This window comes from Hibiscus syriacus, unplaced genomic scaffold, assembly GCF_006381635.1.
Source record: "Hibiscus syriacus cultivar Baekdansim isolate YM2019G1 unplaced genomic scaffold, ASM638163v2 tig00110247_pilon, whole genome shotgun sequence".
NCBI classification, from domain to species: domain Eukaryota; kingdom Viridiplantae; phylum Streptophyta; class Magnoliopsida; order Malvales; family Malvaceae; genus Hibiscus; species Hibiscus syriacus.
In genome coordinates this window covers 697,916-722,959 of record NW_024062645.1, presented here as the reverse complement: position 1 = coordinate 722,959, position 25,044 = coordinate 697,916, and the positions used below count along the sequence as shown (strand labels likewise).

General features: G+C 34.7%; 2 pseudogenes; both read left to right on the top strand.

Annotated features, from left to right (window-relative positions):
• Nucleotides 1-848: 848 nt before the first annotated feature.
• LOC120114796 lies at nucleotides 849-3,403 on the top strand (annotated as a pseudogene).
• A 656-nt stretch (nucleotides 3,404-4,059) lies between these two features.
• Nucleotides 4,060-5,536, top strand: LOC120114795 (annotated as a pseudogene).
• Nucleotides 5,537-25,044: the final 19,508 nt, after the last annotated feature.

Sequence of the window (25,044 nt, the reverse complement as noted above, 5' to 3'; positions counted from 1 at the left end):
TAAAATATATATCATCACATATTTCTCTCATATCATATATAACTAATTTATAAACACCAAAAGTTACTACGTATATATACGAGGATAAATATAAAAAATACATAATTTCTACATACCAATTGCATGCTATGTCATGATCCAAATACGTAGGAGTAAGTTTGATCATCATATATATATAGGTAGGAAAGGAATTGAGATTAAATAATGAAAATAACCAAATGTTTAATTCTAAGTTATTAAACTAATAAATATCTAAATCAAAATTTAGTAAGATTGTGCTTAATTTTAATATGGTTTAGATTACGGTAAAGAAGATGATTAAAATGAATTAAAATGGGATAGTTCAAGTGGTAAATAATTTGATATCCTATCAGTAAAGTCTCAATTTCGAATAAAATTAGGTGTCCACCGCAAATTGATCCGGATTAACTCAAGCAAATCCTTGAAATAGGAAATACAACAAAAAAATAATAATGAAGACTTGTGGTTCACCCTTTAATTAGGCGCATCTCCATGAAACCATGCATGCATTAGGAAGATTAAAAAGAAAACCCATCACCCACATATAAGGGGATAGATTGAGATGTTGCTCTTTCGTACTGGAGTGGAATCATGATGGCAGAAGCTATCGGTTTATTAAAGCAGACGATGCTTTTGGAGGGCTCTCAACTCTCAAATAAGCACCCATTGCCCAACCTTCGAAGATAAACCAAATGCTTATTCCTCTTTGTGCTTATACCTTCCTTTCCTTCCTCTAAACAATCACACCATAAAATATTCTTTGCTTTTCAAGCTCTTTCACACGGCAACACAATAAATCACCCCAGAGTGAAAGGCCGGCCAAAAAAATGTGCTATGCAAACATAGCTTGTGCTGCCAAACGGGACGAAGATGGTTGCTTTTTGCAGGTGGCTGCTGAGCTACATGCACCAACGACTCGGGTGGCAAGGCAGATCAGGTTCGATGAAGCAGTGCATTTGTTCAACTACGAAGCACCCAGGGTCATTTCGGTGTAGGCACCACCATGCGGAATACGTGTGGGGTGGTCGATTCGTCGCTAAAAAGTAACTGAACTGCTATGTACGAGTAGTTGTAAGGTCTTAAAAAATTTGTAAAAAAGGGTTTGAAGAATGTGTGGCCTATGGTTGGGCAAATTAAAACGCTTTCTTAAATGGCTTGTCTTAATGTAAGATTTCAATATTTCAATGTAAAAAGAAGCTGTACAAAATCAAGGTAATGAGTTTCAGATTTTACCAGTTACGATCCACTCACAAGTAAGGAAAATTAACAACCTAGGCTTTTGGCCTTATTCCACTGTTCAAAAAGCTGTCAAAAGTTGATTCCTCGCCTCAGCAGCAGTCCTGACGAATAATTGTATGGTTTTTCATATTTACAAACGCCCCGCATAATACTTTTGCCTGAAACACAAATATAATGGAAGTTGGATTAGTAATACTTAGCTTTACTTCCGTTCCGGTCAATTAATCAACCAACCTGTGAACCATTTTCTTGAAATTTGGGTCAAATCATAGGCTTGCTTTGTGATTTCAGCATATCCAAAAATTCCTCTACTTAGTAGCATGAGAGCTCCTTCATAAGTGGTTAATATTACATATATTTGTTGTTATTTACTCTTTATTTTTGATTGGATGTTATTGATTTGTCCAAGGCTAATTCCTTGATTTCCAGTTCACTTCTTCTTCTTCTCTCCATTTTCTGCATTTATATAATATCATCGTATGAATATCCATCTAATATGTGTATAACTAATGTAGGAATCAACAATTGGAGCAGCTTTCTTCACTTAGGTTTTGTCACTGGATGAAGCCACCGTAAAGTTTAACATATGGGACACGTCAGGCCAGGAGAGATACCATAGCTTGGCTCCTATGTAGTATCGCAGTGCAGCCGCTGCTATTGTCGTCTACGATGTCACAAGCTTTGTAACTTGCCTTATCGATACTAATAGATCGCGCCATAGCCATACTAACGGTGATCGGTCTTTTCCAGGACACGTTCGAGTGAGCGAAAAAATGGGTTCGGGAAGTGCATAGGCAAGGTAACTTGACAAGCAATCTAAATGTTCTGAATGTTTTACTCCAAGGACTGAAGTTCATTTGAGGTGCTTGTGCCATTTGCAAATGAGAGCATATGAAGTGAGCTAATAATTCGTATTCCATAGATCATAGTACGTTGTTTGATTCATTTTTCTGCTTCAGGAAACCAGAAAATGATAATGTTCTTGGTAGCAAACAAGGTTGACTTGGAAGAAAAGAGAAAAGTGGGAAATGAGGTATCTGCAATCTGATGCTTTCTCCTACTTAATGAGTTACATACAACCAACTCCTATTAACTTTTGCGCAGGAAAGCGAGCTATATGCTAAAGAAAATGGCTTGACATTCCTCGAAACATCGGCCAAGACTGCACAGAACGTCAATACACTCTTTTACGATATCGGTAATACCGTGTTATATCATTTATTACCTTGACCTTCCTCTCCATTGTAGAAGGATTTGAAGTTGAGTTCTCAACAAGCTTAGTTACCATGAAAATTTACGACACTGGTCACAGAAATGCAGTGATGGAACCATAAATATTCTCCTTTCGAATTGAATCATCCTTCAAAATTTACCTGTTTATTAACGATTAAGTCGAGGGAATTTTCGTATCTTTCATGAAATATATGCCTAAGATCACGCATCTCTGGCAAGTCAGAAAATCTAGCAGTTGCAAACATTAGAGATGATCAGACAACCTCACTGCAATCTTCTGGCATTTATAATGATAATAAGCAACTGTTGTTTTTCATCTGCTTATCAATGATAAATTTCAAGAGAACAAACAATAAAGAAGTTCATAATTGTTTCATATCAAGAATGTAAGAAAACTATAATCCATCTTATGCCAGCTAGACAGGTAAAAAAAACCTTTACTGTTGAAGCATAGTTCCAAGGAAAAAATCATAGTGGAAAGTGAAACAAGAAAAAACCTTCCAGAAAATATGATCTGATATACCTTACACAATCCTTATCTTTTAATAAGCCACCCGTTTTGGCCAACAAATGCTTTAAGTATTCTTAAAACTCATGTTTTCTTTACTGTTGGCATCAGGAAATTTTGTAACTCCATTTGACCTCAAATCAAACTTGGAGCGACGATTGGACTCTAATAACTCAAAAACTGATTCCGTGAATTTAAAATGTAGATAAAGGAAACACAAAATCTGCCATTAACGAAGAAGAGGAAGAAAAGGCAGTTTGGCTAAGCTTCTTCACTGCCGTTTTCTATTTTGAAACGAACACTCGATTACAGGTCCACTGTTCTCAACTGAAACAAAAAGGCGTGGTATATCTACGACGTATACCCACCAAAGCGAGTTTAACGAAAACAAATGAAGGTTGAATAGAATGAGCTGTGAAATCAGTGAAAAAGTGTTACTAACGAACATGCATGAAAAATGGGAGTTTGGGTCAATATAGAGAACTGGAAATATTTACAAGATATTCACACTACGAAAACAACAAATTTCTTGTCTTTCTTTCTTAATCACAATTAGATCAATCATAAGAGTCTTTAAATGATGAGGAGCATCATAGCGACAGTGCGGTGGTAAAGTCTATCAACTTGGGGGCCTAAGCTCTCCATTGAAGCTCAATGTCTTCAGCTACCTTTGTGGCATGGAAGAAAGCACCCAGCAAACCACGCCTCGTAAACCCTACTGCATATAACCCATCTTCTCCTTTTCACCCGTTTTGGAATGGCTGCCTCATCAATGATTTTTTTTATATTATAGAATGCATTGTTTAGCTGAAAGCTATGTTATGAAATATTATCATAGACCCTTTCAACCCTCCCTCCAAAAATCAAGGAATTTGCAGTAACATTTTTCTCTCTCCACTATATCTGATATAGATAAGATGAAAACCTACGTCATCTTCCCATCATCTTCGTTCTACATTCAAACCCCGACTTTCACGCATCATTTATCCAATTTTCCACCATATATTCACTGTTTTGTTGTTTCTGCACTATCCACTTGAAGCAAAAACTGAATCTTCAACAAGAAAACAATGACAAAGTCAGCAAGTTGTTTGTGGGTGACATGTCCTATCATAATCGGTGCTGGCCCTTCAGGTTTGGCCACTGCCGCTTGTCTCAAACAGAAAGGTATCCCTAGCTTAATCCTCGAGAGGGCAAATTGCATAGCTTCCTTGTGGAAGCTAAAAACCTATGATCGCCTTCACCTTCATCTCCCAAAGCATTTTTGTGAGCTACCTCTTTTGGGGTTCCCTTCACATTTCCCCACCTACCCAACCAAAAATCAATTTTTGGATTACTTAGAGTCATACAAGAATCATTTTGGTTTAGAACCAGTATTTAATAAGGTTGTAGTGAGTGCAGAATTTGATCATCGACATGGGGCTTGGCGAGTCATGACGTCAGGGCCGAAACAAGAACATATTGAGTATGTGTCACAGTGGCTTATTGTGGCCACTGGGGAGAATGCTGATCAAGTGGTGCCGTTTATCCAAGGACTGAGTGATTTTGGTGGGCCTGTGATTCACTCAAGCTCCTACAGGAATGGAAGATTGTATGAAGGAAAGGAAGTTTTGGTGGTTGGGTGTGGGAATTCAGGCATGGAGGTTGCTTTGGATCTTGCCAACTTTAATGCTCGCACATCACTCGTCGTTAGAGACTCGGTAAGCATAGTTTGTTTCTTTCTTTCTTCCTTCTCATAATCATCTCTTTTTTAATAGACAATTCGACATTCTTGATGACATTATGGCAGGTGCACGTCTTGCCTCGTGAAATGCTAGGAATATCAACATTTGGATTGCTGGTGCAGATGCTCAAGTGGTTCCCCATTCGATTCGTGGATTGGTTTGTGCTTCTGATGTCGCGTTTGGTGCTCGGAGACACTGAAAAGTTCGGATTCCGTCGTCCCAAACTCGGTCCACTGGAACTGAAGAGCATATCCGGAAAGACACCTGTTTTGGATGTTGGGACGGTAGCAAAGATCAAGAGTGGAAGCATTAGGGTTGAATGCAAAACTTTTATCCATATAAATCTTGCATTCTACGAAGTGTTGTTAATTGAACTAATGTAGTACTGTCTATATAATGTGTTAGGTTTATCCTGGAATAGAACGAATAACGTTCCTAGGGCTGAGTTTGTAAACGGAAGGAATGAGAGGTTCGATGCCATAATTCTTGCCACTGGTTTCAAAAGCAATGTACCCCAATGGTTGAAGGTAAATGACCTTAACATGTGTATTTAGAAGTGATTGGAGGAAACGTTGTTGGTAATTTAATGTGCATGCAGGGGGCAGAACTGTTTTCAGAGAAGGATGGGATGCCGAAGCAGGCATTCCCCAACGGGTGGAAAGGAGAAGATGGGTTATATGCAGTAGGGTTTACAAGGCGTGGTTTGCTGGGTGCTGCCTTCCATGCCAAAAAAGTAGCCGAAGACATTGAGCTTCGATGGAGAGCTGATGCCACCAAGTTGCTCGACTTTACCACCGCACTGTCGCTATGATGCTCATGATTCGAAGAGACTCTTATGACTGATCTACTTATGATTAAGAAAGAAAGACAAGAAATTTGTTGATTTCTCAGTGTGAATATCTTGTAAATATTTCCAGTTTTCAATATTGACGCAAATTCTCAGTTTTCATGTTTGTTCATAAATAACACTTTTTCAGTGATTTCACAACTAATTCTATTCAACTTTAGTTTGTTTTCTTTAAACTCGGATTTGGTGGTTATAGTACAATGGTAAGTAGTTTTGTGAAAAAGTAAATAATGAGACTAAATTATATTAAAGAGATGTATATTTTGTTTGTTTGTAATATTATATCAAGATAATTTAGTAATTTTAGAAATATTAGAATACAATTTTTTTTTTTTGGAATTTGCATAACATAATTTTAATATTTATTTATAATAATAATATTTATGAATAAATGTAATTTTTGTATTTATCTGGAAAGCAGCAGAGTTGCACCAGTACGATACCTCTAAACTAAGAATTACAAAGACACCCAACCCAAAGTACAACCCCATTAAGTACAAAGATTAAAATTAATCAAGCTATTTATATTAACAAATTTGCCAAGAAATCCATATCTAATAGCCTCTTTAATATTCCTCAATACATCATGTCCAAGTCCCTACTTCCACTGGAACACCTTATGATCCCTCTCCCTCCAAACAAAATAAATGAAGAAACTCCAAATCAACCTCAAGATAACAGTGAGTAGAGACTCACCCTTCAGCTTCATCACAGCCTAAAGGAACTCCAAGTGCCAACCAAAACCCCCCTCTGCAAGCCATAAAGTCTCAAAACAACAAGCCAGATCTTTCTAGAAAAAGTGCAACCAAAGAAATTGTGGTCTCTCGATTCAGGCTTCATTCCACAGAGCACACAAGACTCTTCCACTTGCATCCCAAAAGCCTAAAGTCTATCCTTTGTTGAAAGTTTATTAACAACAACCATTCAAACAACCATAGAGTGTCTAAGAATATGAAAAGTGTTGGTAATATTGTGTGTAAAATCACACCGTTAGCACTGACTGAAAAATAAATAAATAAATAATTTAAATCAACCGAAACTATGTTGTGGTAAAAATCACTGTCTTAGAAACGAATTTGTCCCGATATGTGTAACCACTCCAATAGATGTATCGTCCTTCCAAGGTTAGCACACTCGCTCTAAATTCTGTACACCCGAAATCGGAGTGGACTGCTGGTGGTATTGCTCCTCTGATCGTCGAAAAGACTCAGAAGCTTATAAAGCTTTGAGAGAGTTGAGAGATGTTTGAGTGAATTGTGGATGAGTTGAGAGTGAAATGAGCTCTATATTTATAAGATACGTCCATGGTAAAAACGTCCAAGAAAAATCAGAATTAAAATTCTGGTTTAATTCTAGAAATTTAAACTTTTGTAACTCCTAATATTAATCATATTAAACTGCTAAAATAACACAATGAATCTGATCCTCAACACGTCCATATTCATTCTATAAAATAAAACTCATTTGTAACTACAGAAATAAATTTATGTAACTCTTGTAACCGACCCATTAACAACTTGTTCTTTATCTTGAATAAGGCTATGAAATAGTCCAGGTTCATCCAAATATTTCTCTGATTAATATTAAAAACTGACCGTTTGAATTATTATTTCAAAAATCAATACATACAGACATTTAATCATCTGTTACCCTCTGGAATTATAGAATTCAAACATACCTCTCGAACACCCTATAAATATAAGAAGAAATGTTCCTTCACAATCATTTCTTTTGTTCTATGAAAATTCCTTACGAATTTTCTCTAAAAAGATAGAATCCGCCGAATATGTCGAAGAAACATATTGCCACGAGTCATGATCCATGATCCACGACCTCAACCTCGACCCGAGTCAAGACGAGACAGACAGACGACGACATTGCTCGAGAAGCCCGCTTGTTCTCTATCACTCAACAAGGGAGTGGAGAATGCAAACCTTAAATATCCAATCCTAATGTATTTACTCACTCAATGTGGGATTGAGCATTACTAACATTACCCCACTAATGCAAAAGAATTCTTCTAAAAGTCAAAATAATCTTTCTAGAAGAGCAATAGCGAGATTAGTTTCTTAAGAACTAGTGAACGTATCTTAAACTAGTACACGATGATGATGAGCAATCCTTCTTTTAGATAAGTGAAACTAGTCTTGAACTTTCTAAGATAGGGGTAAACTCATAACACACAACTAACCCCTTCATCCAACTGAGTCCTCAATGTGTAAGATATATATATACAAAAGTATATATTTGGTCATCTTACCTCAGGATTCTAGTAAGTGTGCTATAAAAAACCCAATGTTTTTCATAGAAGGTGGCTAACCCTTCTCACTTATGTAGGTTATTTCATCAGGTTTATCTCGATATAAACCACCCTTAAGAGGGATATGAAATAATTAAAAGCTTATACAACAACTCAACCTTACAAAGGGTATGGTGACTTTCTTCAAGTTCATTATAAATGAACCACCCAAACTTTGGGATAATACGTCATTAAGAATAAATATTCAACCAGTTTAGTGGGTTAATTCGATATGTCATTCTCACTAGGACCATCCAAACTTTGGATTTGAATTCATTAAGAGTTTTTCATAAAACTCAACCTTTTCTAGCGATAAGCTCATCTTATCATTCTCAATTAGAATTACCCACTCAACTCTAGATTATGAACTTGTTAAGAATAGATATTCATCCAAAATGCATAAATTCATCAAGTCTTTCTCACTAAGACCACCCAAAACCCGTACTATGAATTTATTAAAACAATTAAGCTTAACCTGGGCATGTACATTATTCGTCATATGGATAGACATGGAGAAATGTACACTATGAGTCTTTTCATGGTTTCATTTAACCACTTTGAACTTAGATAACTAAGTTGGGTATCCACCATGAATTCCTCAACCAATGGGCTTTAAACCCATCCCCCTTAATGAATCTAGGACTAGCTTCTGACTTAACCCTTTGGTAAGATGATCTGCTAGGTTTATTTTCAACTTCACATACTCTAAGAAGAGCGTTCTATTTCTAATCAAGTGTTTAACATATTCATGCCTAATGCGAATATGTATTTTCTTACCATTGTAAGCTTGGTTCTTTGTCACACATATCACAGCTTATGAATCACATAGTAAAAAAAACAGAAGGAGTCGATCTTCCCCACAACGAAATTTCTGCTAACAGATTTCTGAGCCACTCAGCTTCTTGCCCAGCTAGATCAAGAACTATAAACTCTGACTCCATGATACGAGCAATACAAGTCTGCTTTGCAGATTTTTATGAGATTGTTGCTTCGCCTAAAGTGAAAATGTACCCGCTCGTAGAGCTTACCTCATCATTATTAGAAACCTAGTTGACGTCACAATATCCTTCTAACACTATAGAATAGCCAACAATCCAGTGCTCACCACTTGGATTATGGGTATATCTACTAAGTATGCTCACAGATAGGCAATATCATACCAAGTATAGTTCATTAAGAACATTAGGCTTCCGATCGCTTTATCATATTTATTTTGGGAAACGCTACTTCATTTATTCTTAAAGAGATGTATGTTAGGGTCATAAGGGATTCGAACAGGGACAACATCAAAACTGTCAAATTTCTTCAACAATATCTCAATATAATGTGCTTAACTCAAAGAAAATCCATTTTCGATTTTGGTAACTTTAACTCCTAAGACTACATCAACTTCTCCCAAATTCATCATCTCAAACTTAGTGGAAGAAAATCTTTTGTTTTATTAATGAACTTAATGTTGTTACTGAAAATCAACATGTCATCAACATATAAACTTATGATAACGCAATCAGCACCAAACTTCTTCGAATACACGTATGTATCCGAACTATTTACAATAAAACCAAAACTAAGAATAGTTTTGTGAAATTTCTCATACCACTGTTTAAGAGCTTGCTTGAGGCCATAAAGTGACTTTTTAAGTCTGCATACTTTGCTTTCCATGCCAAGTGCCTCAAAACCAAGAGGTTGCTCCATATAGATCTCCTAATCTAAGTCTCCATTCAGAAATGCAGTCTTTACATCCATTTTATGTACTTGCAACTTGTGAATAGAGGCTAAAGTAAATAATGTCTGGATCGTTGAGATTTTCGTTACGGCAGAGTAGGTATCGAAGAAGTCTATACCGAATTTTTTGAATGAACCCTCTGATAACTAGGCTTGCCTTGTACCTTTGAATATAACCATTTGGCCTCAGTTTCTTCCGAAAGACCCTTTTTTGCTGATAGTTCTATATCCCCTAGGCAAGTCAACCAATTCCCAAGTATGATTATACATTATCGATTCTAGTTCATCATTAATAGTTATTTTCTAGAAACTAGCATCAATGGATCGTATAGCTTTCTCATGAGTCTTAGGATCCTCATCTAATAGAAATATTTGAATTATAGGATCAAAAGAGAGTCTAAATCATTTATCTCAGAAATAAAGGAAGTTATGAAATCTGATCCAAAAGAGGTTTCAGTTCTTTATTTTTTACTTCTTCTAGGTTCGAATTCAATTTCTTGAGTAGATCTAGCAGGTACACTAGAAGAAGCGGATGGAATATTTTCTATTTATGTTTCTTTATTCAGTTTATGTTTCTTTAAAGGAAAAGAATTTTTGAAGAAAATAACATCTCTCAACTCACAAATAGTTATAGAAACATGAATCTGTATGTGGCACTGCTTGTAGTATACCCTATGAACACTGCATCAACATTTTTTGATCTGATGGTGAACTTCTTAAAGTTTGACAATTCCACTTTAGCCAGACACCCCCATACTTTCAGGTATTTTATATTTGGATTGTATCATTTCCACAACTCGTATGGAGTAGAATCTAATTTCTTATGAGGTACTCGGATCAAGATATGATTTGCTGATAGAAAAACGTCCCTCCACATGTTATCAGATAACCCAGAACTTATCAAAAATGAGTTCATCGTCTCTTTTAAAGTTCTATTTTTCCTTTCGGATATATCATTTTGTCGAGGAAAATAAGGGGTTAAAGTTTCGTGAATTATGACATTCTTCAAACAGATCTCTTTTAAGAAATTTGATTTGTATTCACCATATCTATCAGATCTAAGTCTTTTGATTCTCCTATCTAATTGATTCTTAACTTCTGCCTTATAAATAAGAAAGAAGTTTTCACCATCGTCTTTAGTTATAAGGAGATAAACCTTTATGTATTTCGAGTAATCATCTACAAAGGTTATATAGTAGTGTTTTCTTCCTTTACTTTCAGTGTTTATAAAGTCATCTAGATCAGTATGAATGAGTTTTAAGAATTCAGTCTTTCTCTTAGAAACAATCTTAAAGTGGGGTTTAGCATTCTTGGCTTCTATACAAATTTCACATTTGTTAAAGCTGGTTATGTCTAGTTTAGGCAGAACATTCATTTTCATCAATTTATTTAAAGCATGAATATTAACATGTCCTAACCTAGCACGCCACATAACAACATATTCAACAATAAAAGCAGAAGTAGTAGATTTATTCTCATTAAGTTGAGTTTCTATGACAAATAAACTCTCATTTAAAAAAACCTTTCCCTACATAATCACCGTTTTGAGAAAGTACAAGTTTATCTGCCTCAAAAACTAACTTAATGCTTGCCTTATTCAAAAGCCCTCCACTTATTAAATTTCTACGCAAGGCAAGTACATACAGAACATTATTTAAGGCCAAAGTTTTACCGAAAGTTAGCTTGAGTAAAACCTTGCCTTTGCCCAACACTTCAGAACTGCTGGAGTTCCCCATATACACTCGTCCACCTCTGTTCCCATCCTCAAACTCGGTGAAAATATCATTCCTTGCATATAAGTATTTGGAAGTGCCAGTATCAACCACCCACTCAGAAATATTCTCTACTAGGTTGACTTTGGAAACTACCACAGCAATGATGTCATCATTGTTCTCCGCAACATGCATCTGTGGCTTGTTGTAATTATGGTGGTCTGAGCAGTGTTTACATTTATAGGCTTTGTGACCTGCTAGACCGTAAACATATCACTTGAGCGGCTTTCCATCAGCTTTGGCCTTTCATGTTTTCTTGAAATTTGTGCCCTTCAGAGGTTTCATCTTTTTGTTCTAATTCTCTCATTTGACGATCTTTTTGAACTTAGATACTAAGGCACCATCAGATTCAACCAAGTTAAATTTAAAAGATATATGACTAAAGGAACTCGTAACCTTATCATTTATACAGTTGGTCTCCTCGATTTTCATGTGGCCCACCAGTTCCTCAAGTAAAAGAGCTATCTTCTTATGCTTGGTTGAATTGCGGTAGTCGGATCAGGACTTGGGCAGCTTTTCGATGATGATATTGGCTTAAAGTACTTCACGCAATTGCATTCCTTTAGCAACGATGTCGGCCACCATATTCTCCCAGTCATGGACTTGATCCATTATGGGCTTATCGTCCATCATTTAGAATTTGAGTCATTCTATGACAACGCATTTCTTTATGCCTACATCGTCAGCACTGTACTTCTTATCTAGAGTGTCCCAGATTGCCTTGGCACTTCTTTCGTTAATGAACATGTCAAATAATTTGTTAGACATGTGCCTGAGAATATGTCCTCACACAGTCTTATTGTCCTTCTCGTATTTCTCAGTAGTAGCAACAATCATAGTAGCAGCGGTTAAAGTGACATCAGACTGGACCGTATCGGCATTATCTCCGGTAACTGAGGTGGTCGGTGGAATGATAGGTGGTTTCTTAAGCAAAACGTAATTCAGTTCAAGCTGCTCGAAGAATATCAGTATCCGTTGGGACCATCTCCAGTAATTCTTTCCATCGAGTGTGTCGAGCTTGGAAAGATCGAGAATCAGCTTGCTCAAATGTGATGTAATATTTGGAGTATATGAATTCATTTCTAAATTGTTAGTAATATTGACTGCAAAATCACACATGTAGAACTGACTGGAAAATAAATAAATAATTTGAATAAACCAAAATCGTGTCATGGTAAAAACTATTGCCTTAGAAACGAATTCACCCTAATGAGTGTAACCGCTCGAATAGATGTATCCTCCCCCACAATTAGCACGGTCGCTCCAAATTCCGTACACCCAGAATCAGAGTGGACTGCTAGTGGTACTGCTTCTCTGATCGTCGAAAAGAATTAGAAGCTTAGAAAGCTTTGATAGAGTTAAGAGATATTTGAGTGAATTGTGGATGAGTTGAGAGTGAAATGAATTCTCTATTTATAGGATGTGTCCAGGGTAAAAACGTTCAAGAAAAATCAGAATTAAAATTCTGATTTAATTCCATAAATTTAAACCTTTGTAACTCCTAATATTAATCATACGAAACTGCTAAAATAACATAATAAACCTGGCCCTCAACACGTCTAGATTAATTATGTAAAATCAGCCCATTTGTAACTCCATAAATAAATTTTTGTAACTCTTGTAACCGATCCATTAACAGCTTGTTCCTTATCTTGAACAAGGTTGTGAAATAGTCCAGGTTATCCAAACGTTTCTCTAATTAATATTAAAACTAACCATTTGAATTATTATTTCAAAAATCAATACATTCAATCATTTAAACAGTTGTTACCCTCTGACCTCTTAGGCACCCTATAAATATAAGAAGAAATGTTACTTCACAATAATTTCTTTTGTTCTGTGAAAATTTCGTAACTATGCGGACCTGTCGAAGCCACGTATTGCCACAAGTCATGACCTTGACCTCAAGTCAAGACGGACAAACGGCGACGGTGCGGAGAAGCCCCCTTGTTCTCTATCACTCAACAAGGGAGTGGAGAATGTAAACCTTAAATATCAAATCCCAATGCATTTACTCACTCAATCTGAGATTGAGCATTACTAACAAAAAGCATGCCAAAGTAACCTACGCCAGAACACCTTTCCCTCTTCAGCTTGATAACAACCCACACTTCAGTGGTGGACCTATGTGGCCCAGGAGGTAGCAGTTGCATACCCATTCTCCTTAAAAAAATACTGATACTTAATATATTATATCAAGACTTAAAAATTATGCACACTTTTTTTTTAACTTTTTTGCACACCTTTTTTTTAATTTGTGCTCAAATGACGTGAGTAAGAAGCTAATATCAAGTGTCAACCTTCTATTCCATATTTTTAAATTAAAAAACTATTGATTAAAATAATATATATCATTTTTATATTTATAACCATTAATTTTACCTTTTTTAGTCTTTTACTCTTAAACTAAAGCTTTTGTTTTGTTTTCTAGTTCAAACCCACACAGGCCCCAACCCCAGCTGCTACTCAATTGTCGGTCCCTTGTTTGAGTCTAAACCAGCCGCCACAACGCCGTTCACCGGCAATTTTCTAGTGAACTTCCCCAACCAAGTTGCATGTAAGTTGTTGTTCATTTCTTTTCCTTAAATAGTTAGGTTATTCACTCATTCTTTTACCCTCTTAAATTTAGTTAAATTTATATTTGAGTTTTTAAGTTTTGAAATTTATTTTTAAATTTGAGTAAAATTAAGAGATAAAATTAAATTTTGAATCAATTTAATATATTTTAGTGATTTTATGAAGAATATTTGAATGTTAAATTGTGATATGTAAAATTACTAATATGTATTTTTGGGAAGGAGAAAAAATTGGTATACTAAATTTGTGCAATTTAAGTAGAAGTAATTTAGATATTTTAATTTTTAAGTTGAATCCATTAAAATTATTTAATTAGTAATTAAGATCTTATTTTTTTGATAATAAATATAACTACTAATAGTAAATTATAATCAATAATTATTGTGATTTGTAAATTTTGTAATTGTAGTAGTAAGAAGATGAACGATGAAAAGATGAACTCTCAACGAAAGAATAAGAATAGAACGTTGGATTGGTTTGTTCAAAAGTCCAAAAAGAATGATGCAAGTTCTTCTCAAGTGTCAATTTGTGTCTCATCACCGACTCAACCTTCAGCAACTCAAGTCGAACAAGAATTTTTTTTTCTTTCAAATAATATTCCCCAAACTCAAGAAATCAAAATGAGATCTACATGTATTACACAAGATGATAGTACAAAATTTGCATCAAGAGAGATGGAAAGCCAAGTTAATGATATTTCTATTCCACATAATCCGACTAAAAGGAAAAAATTATTGATTATCATCCAATGGATCTAGAAGCAGTGAGGAAAGAATACATACAAAAAGGTTCTTGCCAACCAAATAAGCACAAATTTCCTTAAACGGACTTCGGAAGAGGTACATTACAACGCTTTAATAAATATTGGTTTAATAAGTATTCTTGGCTTGAGTATAGTGTTTCAAAAGATGTTGCATTTTTCTTTGTTTGCTACTTGTTTAAGAATGAAACTACGTGAGCTGCAGGAGGAGATGTATTTTTTTTAATGGTTTTAGAGGTTGGAATAGGCCAGTTCGGTTTAGAAAACATGTTGGTGGAATTAATAGTGCTCATAATCAAGCTTTTTAGAAGTTTGAGAATTTAAAGAACTTTAAGTCATCCTTGAAAGTTTCTTTAGACCAACAAACCGAGCAAGCTAAAAGTTACTACCGAATTCGCTTGACTATTTCTCTTCATTGTTTGAGATTTCTTTTACATCAAGGATTGGCATTTCGTGGTCATGATGAATGTGATGAATCAAGTAACAAGGGAAATTTTCTTGAAATTTTGAATTGGATTGTGGAAAAGAATGATGATGTGGGAAATATTGTTTTGAAAAATGCACCTAAAAATAATCAAATGATTGCACATTCGATTCAAAAAGAGCTTATCAATTGTTGTACAAAAGAAACTACCAAGGCAATTGTAGAAGATCTTGGTAAGGATTATTTTGGAATAATAGTAGATGAGTTAAGTGATGTGTCTCAAAAAGAACAAATGGCTTTGTGTTTCCGTTATGTTGATAAAAAGGGAATTATAAAGGAACGGTTTCTTGGAATTGTTCATGTTGGAGATACCACATCTTTCTCTCTAAAAGAAACTATCTTTTCTTTGCTTGATGAGCATTCTTTGTGTTTTTCAAGAATTTGTGGGAAAGGGTACGATGGAGCTACTAATATGAAGGGTGAACTTAATGGTCTTAAAACTCTAATCATGAGAGAAACACAATCTGCATACTACATACATTGTTTTGCTCACCAACTTCAATTAAATCTTATTGTCGTTTCAAAGAAAAATAAAGATTGTGGTTAGCTTTTTGATAAACTTGGAGATTTGTTGAATGTTGTTGGATCATCATCTGGCGAAAAGATTTGCTTAAAGGAAAACATGCTGAAAAAATTGCAAAAGCCTTTGAAAATGGTGAAATTATGACTGGAAAAGATTTTGAATGTGATTGATTTGTATTATGCAATACATGAGGTGCTTGATTTGATTGGTAATATGCTCGAAATGGTGATGATGCTCAAAAAGTCGATAATGTGAGTTTTACAATAGAGTCATTTGATTTCATTTTCATGATTCACTTGATTAAGAGAATATTTGGGATTATGAATGAATTACACAAAGCTTTACAGAGAAAAGATCAAGATATTGTTAATGCTATATCACTTGTTACTTTAACTAAAGAAAAATTGTAAAATATGAGGGAAAATGAGTGGGAGTCTTTTTTTGCTACAATCACTTCATTTGTAAAAAGAATGACATTGATATTCTTAATATGGATGTTGTGTATACTCCTCCGGGAAGAAAGAAACGTTGTCGTTTAGATACTACTAATATTCATCATTTTTGAATTGAAGTATTCTTGGGAGTTATTGATATTTAGCTTCAAGAGTTAAACAACCGATTTTATGAGGTTAGTATAGAGTTATTTACTTATATGGCTTCTTTGAGTCCACTTGATAAATTATCTTCTTTTGACAAACAAAAGATACTTAGACTTGTTGAATTATATCCCGATGAATTTGCAAGTGTTGGTAGACTAGCCCTTTATGATCAACTTGATAATTATATTGTTGATATGCGGAGGGATGATAGATTTTGGGTATTGAAAGATATGGGTGAACTTTCCATGAAGCTTGTCGAGACAAAGAAGCATCAAGTGTACCAACAAGTCTATTTGCTCTTGGTATTGATTCTCCCGTAGCAACCGCAAGTGTGGAAAGAGCATTTTCTAAATGAACATCGTGGAGAATAAGTTGGGAAATAGCATAGGTGATCAATTTCTAAATGATTATTTAGTCACATATATAGAAAGAGATGTTCTTGTCCACATCAATGATGAAAAAATCTTGAAATGATTTCAAGGAATGAAAGCTCGTCGAGAACAATTGTAATTGTTCCTAGTGTTTAGTAATTTTTTGTGTTTTTTGAATGAATTATTATTTTGGATTTTTAATTATGCAACTTTTTTTATTAATGAATATTATAATATTTATTTTAGACCCCATTTTTTAATTTCTCGATCTATCACTGCCACACTTTCCTTCAGGTCACCCTAGAATGCATCACAAGGCCTTGAATTCTCGAATAGATGTATAATATTCTACATATTCAATTTTTACAATAAAACCATACGATAATAGTAATGAAGAACCTCTTCGATGTCGAGAACATGATCCACACTGCTCACTTCCATCATCTCTATCTCCTTCAGCTTTTGCGCCACTGAAAATTTCCTCCAACATGAATACCCTTCTTCCCTTTTCTCCACGTTGCCACCGCTCCTCGTTTCTGACTCATCAATGTCGTCATCTCTTCTTATTTCTCTTCTTTGTCTTGACTTTGTTGGAGCCCCACGTTTTAGTGAACTCGGCGTAGAACTTTTCATGCTCTTGGGGATTCATGGGATTGTTGTAAGGAGGAGAAGCTTTGGGTAGCTTATGGTAAGGCTCAACTTCGTACCCAATGTTGAAGAAAGATTTGAAACTCTGTAGGGTTCTACGAAAGAAGTTTTTGGTGTTGGAAATGGGATTTCTAAGCAGCATTAGTAAAGATTTTTGTTTGTTGATGGTGATGAATCTTCAACATGTAAAGTTTTTCTTTATAAGGCTACTTCGTTCCATTTTAATCTTGCTTTCGCTTCGCAGACGCTGTATTGATGTCTTCGTGTTTGATTATTGGGTCACCAAAGAGTCCCCACTGGCTGGTGAGCAAACGTATTAAAATGGAAACTTTGGGTTATGATTAATTATTTATGAGAAAATAACTTCAGTGACCGAAAATACCTTATAATATATGATTTTAACCAACCTTTTTTGGATTTGCGAAAATGACTAACAAATTCGCAACGCGAACTCCAATTTCACAACACAGGTTCCAAAATCGCAATGCGAATAGGTAAATCGCACCGCAAATTTGTAAATTCGCAACACAGTTTCCAAAATCGCAACACGAATTTGTAAATTCGCAACACATTTTCCAAAATCACGTTACGATAGTATTGTTTACCTATATCGGTAATTAGCATTGCGAATTTGAAAATCGCGTTGCGATAACACTGTTTACCTATATCGGTAATTAGCGTTGCGAATTTGAAAATCTCGTTGCGATAGTTCTGTTTACCTACATCGGTAATTAGTGTTGCGATTTTGGAAAATCGCGTTGTGATTTACATATTATCGTTGCGATTTACATATTCGCATTGCAAATTTGGAAAATCGCATTGCGATTTATCTATTTGCCATGTGAATTTGGAAAATCGCGTTTCGATAACACTGTTTACCTATATCGGTAATTAGCGTTGCGAATTTGAAAATCGCATTATAAATTTGTAAATAATGTTACGATAGTACTATTTACCTATATCGGTAATTAGCGTTGCGATTTACAAATTATCGTTGCGATTTATATATTCATGTTGCGATTTACCTATTCGCGTTGCGATTTTGGAACCTGTGTTGCGAAATTGGAGTTCGCATTGCGAATTTTTTGGTCATTTTCGCAAATCCAAAAAAAGTTGGTTAAAATTGTATATTATAAGACATTTTCGGTCACTGAAGTTATTGTAACATCCCCCATACCGGGTTAGTGATTAAATTGTGAAATTTTAAAATTTAGTGATCAAAGTTGATAAATTAAAAGTTGAGGGAATTGATTGAAATATTTGGTGTAGGATCAATTAGCAAAGCATGGGGAACTAAAGGGGCAAATGAGTCTTTTGACAAGGAAATAATTAAATGTTTCTTAAGGATATTTAATAAACCACGTGGAAAGCTAATGAGAGAAACAAGGTTCTGGATATTTCTTTCTTCTTCCTTCTCTGCCATGAAGCCAAGCTAAAGGTGAGTTTTCTTGTGACCAAATTCTTGATGAATTTAAGGTTGCTTATTGATCCTTAGTTGATAACTAAGCTTAAGGAAAGCTTAGATTATCTTAAAACCATAAGATGAAGAGAATATGAAGAATTAAAGAAAGGAAGTAAAAAAGTGAAATATTTGATTAGAGTTCCTAATAAGAATTAGAAGTGGGATTTGACTTGTCATAAAGCTAACTAAGAGGTATGAAGTGTTAGAATTCAAATTAGAACATGTTGGAATTTTGGTTAGATTCTTAAACTCTACATGGAGAATTGGATTTTTAAGTTTTAAAAGTATAAAATGGATAATAATTAGTTTAAATAAGAGTATGCAAGTTAAGGATATTAAAAGAGGGGAAATATAAAATGTTAAGTAGACTAAGAAGAGATTTCCGTGCTAAGATGACAATTCTGGGCAATGTGCATCGATGCACATTCATTGTGCACCGATGCATCAATAATAAATCCCAGAAATTGTTTAAGGTGCATCGATGCATTAATTTAAAAGAAAACATCGAATGTCATCGATGCATCGATACATAAGGATTGCATCGATGCACCCCATTAAATACAAACATCGAATAGGATTTATGCATCGATGCATGGTGTAGTGCATCGATGCATACCTCAATTAAAAGATGAAAATGGCTTTTCTTTTAGCCTAAGAAATGATAGTTTAGAATATATTAATTAGTATACTGATAAGTATCAATGAATCACTATGTAGATATCGAGCCTAAACGAGTTCTGGAACAATCGACAAGTAGGATTGATCGAGGGAAATACAAAGAAATCTAAGTGAGTGCATATGCATAACATGAATATGTATTCTATTTAGTTCTAGACTTGTGATAAGTCTAGATTTAATATTTTAATACATGATCGCATTTCATATTATGATACATGACATGAATTCATACTATATGCATTATGTGACATGATTATGCAAGAAAAGGTGTATGAGCTATGTGATAAAAGTATGAAAATAATATGTCTACGTGATACAAATTATGTGAATTGTGAAAGCCCATATTATGTAGATGAGAACTATATGTATAGTTGGCATGCCAAGGGTAGAGGGTCTACGCGGTCCTTCGGGATATATATATTTTCTTTGGAATATGTGTAAAGTCTTGTGAGACACATACTTGATCCCTAATATATGTATATGATTCTTAAGGAATGATATGTGGTCCTTATGGACATTATTATATGGCACTACGATGCAATTCTACGCGGCACTCCGGTGCAATTCTACGTGGCACTTCTGTGCAATTATACGAGCTGTGGTGACAGCATAGTGCACAACCTCACAATACTCACATACCTTAGGTTCTCAGTATGGTACCATGGGCTAATGAACTTAATAAGGTGAACTTATGAATGTGAATGTGATAAGTATATGTGTAAGAAACATGGTTCTGGTTATTGCATTGTTTACATACATCTTATCATTGCAACCCATCTTATTTTGGCAATTCCTTTATATTTATTGATATTATTATATTACCTCACTAAGTCGATGACTTAGCATATGAGTGTTTCACACGTAGGATCCGATAAAGTAGACGATCGAGGTTAAGCAGCTGGACAACATTACTCCTGCAACTATCAGATCAGAATCAACTTAATCAGTAGGTCATTTTGTTATGGAAATGGATGTTGGCATGTAACTAAAGGGTTAAGTTGTGTATGCTTTGAGTATTTTGATAAACTTGTATTAATATATGTATATTATTGTATTTTTAATAAAATAAGTTCAAATGTTTTATCAGTTTTTTTTAAGTATTGTTTTGTTTAGTCAATGTGACATCCTGGACTCGTATCCGGATCGGATATGAGTTGAGGGTGTTACAGTTATTTTCTCATTATTTATTCATCAATATAAGATAAAATAACTTCAGTGACCGAAAATGTCTTATAATATACGATTTTAACCAACTTTTTTTGGATTTGCGAAAATGACCAACAAATTCGAAACGTGAACTCCAATTTCGCAACACAGGTTCCAAAATCGCAATGTGATTTTCCAAATTCACAATGCGAATATGTAAATCGCAATGATAATATGTAAATCGCAGCGCCATTTTCCAAAATCGCAACGCGAATATGTAAATCGCAACACTGATTACCGATGTAGGTAAACAGTACTATCGCAATGCGATTTTCAAATTCGCAATGAGATTTTCAAATTCGCAACGCTAATTACCGATATAGGTAAACAGTACTATCGCAACACGATTTTGGAAACTGTGTTGCGATTTACAAATTCGGGTTACGATTTTAAAACCTGTGTTCCGAAATTAGAGTTTGTGCTACGAAATATGTGGTTTCTCTTGTATGTTTTGAAACGTGCCATTATTAGGTGGATGGCTATTTTGGGGGCTTCCCACCAAAGATTGATTATTGAGTATGGGGATTGCTACGGATTGAAAGTGTATGTTTTATGGTGAACCTGAAACTTGGGATCATCCTTTTTATGAATGTTTATTCTATGTGGGTATTTGAGAATCCACCACTGATGGAGTGGGATGATGAGCTCAAATGGGTCTTGTGATACCTTAAGGGTAAATCTTTGATCTCCTTTCTCCTTAAGATTACTAGATGTTCATTTATTTACTTTGCTTGGGAGAAACGAAAAATGAGATAGTTTAAAGGTGTGAGTAGGGAGCAATGTGATATTTTTGAGCCATTGTTGAAGTTATTAGAATGAAAACTATACATAGGGGTATAGATACAATAAATGGTGTTAATATGAGGTTTTGTTCTAGTTGGGGTATTCAGGTGTAAATATTTATAGGCTTTGTTTATTGGTTAGTTATTTTGTAGCTGTTTGGCTCTTTGGCTTATATTTGTTCTGGTTGAATGTGGACGGTAGTTGTTTCTACTTTTTTTTTGGATAAATGCAAACACAATTATCTAAAAAAATATAATACTCCAATATAATTTATGGTTATAAAATTAATGAATAATAAATCTTTATGTTATGTTTAAAAGTAAAATAATTTAGAAATGAGTTATACCTCCACAAATATCTCCGAAAATAGTATAACCATCCATATTTCATTTAGATATCATACTCCTAAGACGATCACAACTCCATAAATAGACCTTCAAGAGTCTCATATGATTTATAATAGTCAAACTCGCTCTAATAGTTGTAACCATCTTGTGTAAGTTAGCTTACAAATAATAATTGTTATCATGAGTATAACACCAGTCGCATTATAGTTGAGGCATTTATATCATGAGGAAAGGGAAAAAGAGGGGGTTCTCTCTCTTCCTTCATTTTATTATTCTTCTTCACTCTCATCTTCCCCTCATACTTTTATTTATCTCAGAGAAAAACACTAGCTAACAGTTGTTATCTCATCAATTGTGGCTCTTTACCCAAACTCGAAGGATGAGTTGTCAACAGTCTACGAGATAAATTTGTTTACATCAACAATTGGTATAGTGAACATTAACAACTTCTAACCTAAAAGAAATTAGTCTAGAATGGACCTAAAACCAAAACAATCAAGTTAATCTCCCTTCCTTTTTCTCAAAATCCTTTCAACCCACTTAATCTCCCTGACCAACAATAATAGTACACTTACGATTCATCGTATTTTAGATCTTACCAGACTTATTATGGCTCATATGATTAGTCTGGATAATGCAAACTAGTACTATCTTCAACCGTAACATCAACAAAAGCTATATTCTTGTGACTTAGAAAATCAACAAATTCAGTCTCAAAAATGAATTATGAAGCTTGCAATATAGTTCACGACTCCTTAAGGGTAAATCGAGGATATAGAGGTTCTTCCTCTTCAAGTAGCAAAGGATACCACAGGAGCAACGCGATTTAAAAATTCGCAACGCGATTTACAAATTCGCAAAGCTAATTACCGATATCGGTAAACAGTGTTATCGAAATACGCTAATTACCGATGTAGGTAAATAGTACTATCGCAACGCGATTTTCAAATTCACAACGCTAATTACCGCTGTAGGTAAACAGTGTTATCGCAACACGATTTTCAAATTCGCAACGCTAATTACCGATATAGGTAAACAGTACCATCGCAACGCGATTTTAGAAACTGTGTTGTGATTTACAAATTCGCGTTACTATTTTGGAACCTGTGTTGCGAAATTAGAGTTCGCATTGCGAATTTATTGGTCATTTTCGCAAATCCAAAAAAAGTTAGTTAAAATCGTATATTGTAAGGTATTTTCGGTCACTGAAGTTATTTTCTCTTGATATAATAATATCTTAATTACTAAAGTCGTTTAAATCATACGGTATTAATAATAATAATAAAATACGATAGAATGTAGAAATTTCGAGCTAGGGTTATGCTTTATCTTCCAATCAACTTTTGGTAGGAACATTTTGGATGTTTAGATGAATTGATTTTTTTCGCTTGTCTCAATCCGAGTCTGAGAGAAATATAAGCCGGGGAAAGATGAAGCACCACAAAATTAAAGTCTCACACAACTCCAGTCCGAGATGAACCCAAACTTTTAATAATATAAGCTCAATATAAATTAGTATAAAAAAATATAACAATTTAATATGATAAATATTTAAAATAGAATGAAATATAAATGAATAAATGGTAATTATTTAATTTATAAAAAATATAAATTTGAGGTCTTAGTTTGAATGCATCTAAGAATGAGGTATCCATATTTGGTGCTTCAGATAATCAATTGGAGGTGATTAGGTAGGCTTTTAGTTTTCAAATTGAGAAGTTATTTGTACGTTATTTTGGGGTGCTTCTTGTCACAAGGAAACTGACTGAAAATGATTGTTCTGCTCTTATTGGGAAAATTCAAGATATGCTCGGTCAATAGGGGCTAAGTGGCTTAGTTATGCTGATAGATGTCATATGATTCAGTTAGTGTTGTTTGGCATGTCAAATTTTTGGTATAGACAACTTATATTGCCTCAAACAATTATTAAAAGGGTAGATCAATTGTGTGTTCGATATTTTTGGAAAAGTGAGGACTCTGTTGCTTCAGGGGCCCGTGTTTGCTGGAAGCAAGTTTGTTTCCCTAAATCTAAGGGGGGTTTGGGACTTAAAAGTACAAAAAGCTTGAATAAAACTTGTACCTTGTCTCTGGTTCGCAAGATTCTGAAGGGAGAGGATTCTTTATGGGTTGCTTGGGTTAATGTTTATGTTCTAAAAGGTATCAACTTTTGGCAGTTTGAGGGAAAAGCTTGTGTTAGTTGGAACCTTCAGAAGCTGTTGGATCTGTAATGCCCGAATTTTGGGGGAGTAGTTTCGGTCAACCCGTCAGTAGATTCCATTAGATTTTTCAAGTCAGTTTTAGACCAATTCTTAAGAGTGTTAGGCTTAGGTTGGCCCAATAGTTATAGAAAAGTGGTTTTTTAAAAGTAAGTAAATAGAAGAAGGACCTAAAGTGTAGTATACCCTTTTTGTCAAAGCTAAAAATTTCCCCCCTCTTTTTATATCATTTCAAGTAACCAAACTCCCCATGATATCTCACCCACTCTTCTTCTTCTTCTCCCTTCAATTAGTTTCCATTTCTTCTTCCTATCAAGAGCATCTTAAGCTCCATTTTGTAAGTTTTCAAGCTTAGTTTCAAGTATTCTAAGCTTAGTTTGTTGTAGCCAAGGTAAGAATGTTTTCCTCCATCCTTCAAGCTTTGTTTTAAGCTTTATTTTGCAAGTTTTATAATTTGTTTTAAAAAATGGGTTTTATGGAAGTCAAGGGGATCCATGAATCCAAGGTTGGTTATAGTGTAATTCAAGTTACCTAGAGCATCTTAAGTTTTAATCCAAGAGATTAGTTAGTTTAGTAAACCCTTTTCTTGTCTTTTTTTAGTGCGGGAGGTGGGAGAAAAATATAAAGCAATACGGAAAGAGAAGTCACCCCTTGGTTAACTTGAGAGAGTTTCTAGCAAGCAAGAAGCAATGTAACACACTATTAACTCTTCCATACTCCTAGTGATCATTGGAAATGAGTTCTAGCTTGAGAGTAAGTTATGAAGCTTAGTGTTATATGTTAATGGTAGATTACATGATTTATGTTTTAAGCATGATATAGAGCCTTATTTATGATCCTTGTAATCACATAAGACTTTAAAGAATGCTTGGGAACCTCATTGAAATATAGCATTTTCATATGTGTTTTATGACTTCTGCAGGTAGAGTATTGATACTATAGGGATAATATCTATACTTGTTCTTTGGTTTGGGCAAATTCGTGAGTTTTTGGGCAAGAGTATCGAAACTTTGGGTCATAGT